This window comes from Penaeus japonicus, unplaced genomic scaffold (genome assembly GCF_977035675.1).
Source record: "Penaeus japonicus unplaced genomic scaffold, GWHDUDI00000001_assembly GWHDUDI00000022, whole genome shotgun sequence".
Classification (NCBI taxonomy): domain Eukaryota; kingdom Metazoa; phylum Arthropoda; class Malacostraca; order Decapoda; family Penaeidae; genus Penaeus; species Penaeus japonicus.
Window position 1 is genome coordinate 24901251 of NW_028234424.1, and position 5000 is coordinate 24906250.

The following is a 5000-nucleotide window of genomic DNA, read 5'->3' on the forward strand; positions in this document are numbered from 1 at the left end:
GATCTGATGTGCACAAATATTTAAGCCAAAAGAAATAAATCACCAAAAGACAATTGATGTATTAACCCTCTCTGGATGGGTGGTACACCACGGGTACCGCGCATTCAAGGCCCGTTCACCGGGTGACGTCATACGGCGTCGTTTATTTAGCTGATTTAGGTCTATGCGTTCGAGAGCCCCGGCATTGTAACATGCAAGGTTGGAATGCCCCCGTCATGAGTGGGTTAAAGCATGTTCAATAGGTCAGGCCAGTGTACTCAAGGTAACAACATTAATTTACAATGATAAATCTCTATGGTCCAAGCTCATGCATTTGATAGGCTCATCTAGACATTTCTTACAAATAGATCAAACAAGAGCAAAACCTGTCTTCATCAAAAATGTCTATCATAAATCCTTAGGCACCAACAAAGAATTAATTAATCAATAAAAAAAGTAAATCGACAGACAAATTAAATATTAACCCATTGGTCGCGGTATTAAAAAAATGTTTGTGCAGTAGGATGGCTTATTTACATGTCTGGTATGGTGCCATCCGCGTCTATGACCAACTCATGCCATCCGCTGCTAATGGGTTAACATATTTATATAATGAAAAGCCAATTCTCTATGTTTATCATAAATCAAATGTATATTCATATGGTCTTCAAGGTTTAATCTACCCATACAGAAACAGAATAATGGATGCAAACGTTTGTAACAGTCAATAATCAGGGCCGATTTTATCAAGATTCTACTTGTAATAATCAAGATTCAGTCAAGATTTAAAACTTCAGTCACTGATGCCAATTGGCTTTCTCATTGACAAAGGCAAATAGTGTAAACAGTACATGAAATTGCTAGATCTGTGAATTGTTGGACACTTTTCATCTGCCATTTCTACCATTTTGAAAATCTATCTAAATTTAACTAATATATAAATCTTATACATGCATGAGCTGTTCAAGCACAACCTATGACAGTAAACAATAGAATGATGCCTTTTATTGCAAGGGGATGCAGGTTTATTGCAGAAGGGCTTCACCTTTTAACAAAACTAATACCTGGAATTCTAATTCACTTATAGACAAGTATGTTAACACAAAGCAGATGGGACACCTAACAACCTAACTGACTGTTAACCCATTGGTCTCTATTTTAATAAAATGTGTGTACAGTCATGTGACAGGTTTATGTATGGCACATGCCATCCGCGTCTACAACTGACTCAGCCTTGGCAGCAAATCATGCTATCTGCTGTCAATGGGTAAACCCATTCACGCCGGGACTATTCCGGCTGTAAATGGTCGGAATGCGGGGGTTTTCGAACGCATAAGCCTAACGCCTCAAGATTCTCGGGCACACTAGCCGCGAGCGAGCGCTGTGCGCCCGCTCACCCCAAGCACCGGCCTTGACCAAATATCTTGTCGCCGGCATCTGACCCAAAAACCACTGAACGTGATAGCAAGTCATCCGGCGCGAATGGGTTAAGACAGTGGTCTATGACTTGGCAGCACTGGCTAAGAATTAGGGGGACAGGGAAAATGTTTTCTCTGCCCTCCAAGCAGCACAGACTAGCCTAAAGAATATTTTCCCATAAATCCATCACAAAACAAGGGTTAGACTGACTTTGGAACACTATAGTTCTGAACTAGCAGCACTTCAGCTATAATTCTTCATGACTAAGGGTGTACTTCAACTGTGAGCAGATCCCAATGTCGCATCATGTACGCACTGACATCCATCTGTTGGGCCTAGTCGGAGCCATCATGTATGTCATAACACCCGTCTGCAACGGGTTAAACAATTCCAGTCATAGTGCTGTAGTTCTTGTGTGAACATGACAGAATGCAGTATTGTTGGTTGTGATACAGCATATATATTTACATTGCAATGTGGAGATTTACCATCAAGTAAGGAACCAGCTGAAACTCTATCCTGCTAACATATATATGTGTTGGATCTTTACTGTAGTGCTGACAGGCACAAAGACAACACAAATTCTGTCACAGTGAATGTGTGGGAAAAGATAGTATGTTAATTTCTACAAAGGAACTTGAAATTGAAAAAAATATAATATCAGAATATCATAACATGTTTCAATTATGATGGCTACAATACATGTTTATCCCTTCTTTAGTTAACCCATTGGTTGTGGTATTAAAAAAAGGTCTGTGCAGTAGGATGGCTGTTTTACATGTCTGGCATGGTGCCATCCGTGTCTATCACCGACTCTGCCTTTGCAGTAAATCATGCCATCTGCTGCTAAAGGGTTAAACATTTTATGCAAAAAAATGTGTAATCCTAAAAAGGAAATTTCATCATCATTTATGAATTACTCAATTTCACCTGTTTATCAAGATTGATAGAAAATGTCTAAAAATCTATATAGCCATATGAACTCTTTTCCTTAACCCATTGGAGCCGGTTGACGTGATGACACGTTTTGTGGTTTTTGCGTCAGACGCCCGGGACGGGATATGAGTGCTCGAGTTGAGCGAGTGGGCAGCCCAGGCTCGCAGCCTGTGCGTCCGAGAATCTCGAGGCGTTAGGCTTATGCGTTTGAGAACCCCGGTATTGTGACCGTGCAAAGCCAGAACGGCCCTGGTGTGAATGGGTTAAAGAAACATGTACAACTTATGTTTCTGTCTAAACCATTCTGCAACAAATTCTTTTCAAAGTGGGTGGATTACTTTTGCACTGCACTTTTTGTTCAAAATATATATTGGTTATTCCTTCAGTTTTGTAATGAATGCATTATACCTAATGCTAATTATCCTCACTTTGCTAATATATCATACAATAGTATAGAAAATAGTAGAAAGCACCATATCTTACAATACCTAGCCAAGGCCAAACATCTTAACCTCTTGTGGACAAGCCTATGTAATTGATGCGGGGATGCCATTCAGTAGGTTTGGTAGAATGAGGAAGACTCAAGCTTCACCCTTCACCTAACTCAAGTTGATTTATACATTTGAGTGCTGACAACTGATAAAGCTATGACATTGTCTAGACAGACAATTCCATTAGTCTAGTCTTTTAGTTTCCATAAAAGGAGGAAAATACAATGGTCAAAAATGCTCACAGCACCAATGTGTTCCCCCACCCCCATAATGTGGCATGTCTCGGAAGATTTGACCCATTCACACCGGATGACATGCTGACACGTTTCGTGGTTTTAGCGTCAGATGCCGGCAACAAGATATTTGGTCAAGGCCGGCACTCGGGGTGAGCAAGCGGACAGCCAGACTCGCAGCTAGTGCACCCGAGAATCCTGAGGCGTTAGGTCTATGCGTTCGAAAACCCCGGCATTATGACCATTCCGAGCTGAACTCGCCCAGGCGTAAATGGGTTAAGTAAAGAAATTAATTTCTGTGAAGTGACTCCCACTAATAAGGGCAAGTGATGGACAGCAATACAAACATATATTACAGGGTATCCCCAGAGACCCAAGGTCATTGTGCACAAACCAACAACCCTCCATCATTTATACTGTAGCAGAATACAGCTTGCAGACTTCCATGGAAATCTATCCTTTACCCTTTATCGACTAGGCAGTTTTGTTGATTCCCGGACATTACAATAAGGTATTTCAAAATGCACAGGTGTAATACAGCAGGCTATTCCTCCACTGAGGTAGCAGTCTGCTGCTATGCACCCTATTTTGTCTGCCGAAACAGCCAGACAAAAGCCATGATGTGGTGTTTACATCACTGGTATGAACACCATCCAAGCCACAAAATATTTATAATGTCATCTGTCATTAGGGGTTAAACAAGGATCTGTCCAAGCTCGCTCTTTCCAGAAGGTATGTATAGTAAGTTTTTTTTTCTGGAGTCCTTAATGCATCTTATTTGAGAAAATTACCAGTAGTCTGTCAATTCAATTCCTCAGGAGTTTCTCATATAAACATATAGAAATAATATAAATTCATGTGAAAATATTACAATACTATAATTTCACACAAAAAAATTAGGATGTTATACAATTTTAGGACAGCCTAATATACTCTCATAAGAGATAACCTTGGAATTAAACAAACAGCTTCAAATCTCCCATCAGGAAGCCACACCCTCAGATTAGAATGCAATGGGGTGTGGATGAAACATGCTTTCCAAAGTTGCATTGCCATGCACACATATGCTACTGGCACATGTACTTATGCTTATGTTTTTTTCTTCATGTAAGCTATAACTGCAAAACTCCAAAGAAACTGTCATTATAAGATAATATATTAAGCCTAATCTCAGTTTAGAAAATCTGTAAGTGTATTTTCCTTCACAGCTGCACAACCTACTTCTCAGTCAAAAGTCTTGCCAACCGTAGAAGGTTAACTGCTACTAACACAAAACTGAAGAATCTGATATCACTGTTGAGAAATATTCCAAGAGCACATCACTACACAAACAGATATGCCAGGGGCACAAGATCATATGATCATAAGTTGCATATCACTGTCTGCAACACCTTCAAAAACAGCTGCATCACCTCATCCCAACCCATCAGGACCTCATTAACCATTAATTAAGGATTTCAGCAACAATCAAAAACAATATAAGCAAGAGATTCATTGCAATAATCGTGATGCTCGAGAGTTGGAATGAATGTTAATTGGGAAAATACGAGAGTGACTTTTCAACACCGAGTGATATTTTTCCGAAGTTATTTCTGTCCTGAAGCCAGCATGACGCAACTCTCTTCAACTCTCCTTAAAGACACAAAAGTCGCCCTTTCACCACAATGCTACTTTCCTCTCACTCTTTCGACTGCACACTGACATACAAACACACAATGTATGAGAGAAAAAAAGTTGAAAATAAAATTAACACGTGATGTTTTCTCTCCTTGAACATAATCCCCGAAAGTTAATTCGGTTTCTTCTCTTACCACAAATTCCGCTGATAGTTTGCTCTGATCCGACAAGGCGTTGGTCTTCCCCTATCCTTCAAGGCTCGCGCTCCAGTCCCACAACAAGGAAAACCTCCCACGACCGCCACAGGGCGAGAAAAAAACAAGAA

The 5000-nt window shown here is 40.3% G+C and overlaps 1 protein-coding gene across 10 annotated transcripts in view; it reads right to left on the bottom strand.

Annotated features, from left to right (window-relative positions):
- The window catches only part of Larp4B (La-related protein 4B), an 86680-nt gene that overhangs the window by 81619 nt on the left and 61 nt on the right, over nt 1-5000 (bottom strand). For 9 of the 10 annotated variants that reach the window (XM_086549654.1, XM_086549653.1, XM_086549649.1 and 6 more), the window contains exon 1: nt 4870-5000. This exon is cut by the window's right edge. The gene's annotated coding sequence lies outside the window, so the exon portion shown is untranslated. Of the gene's footprint in view, nt 1-4279; nt 4299-4869 lie in introns of those variants that run through there. The other variant, XM_086549646.1, reaches the window with a different exon arrangement.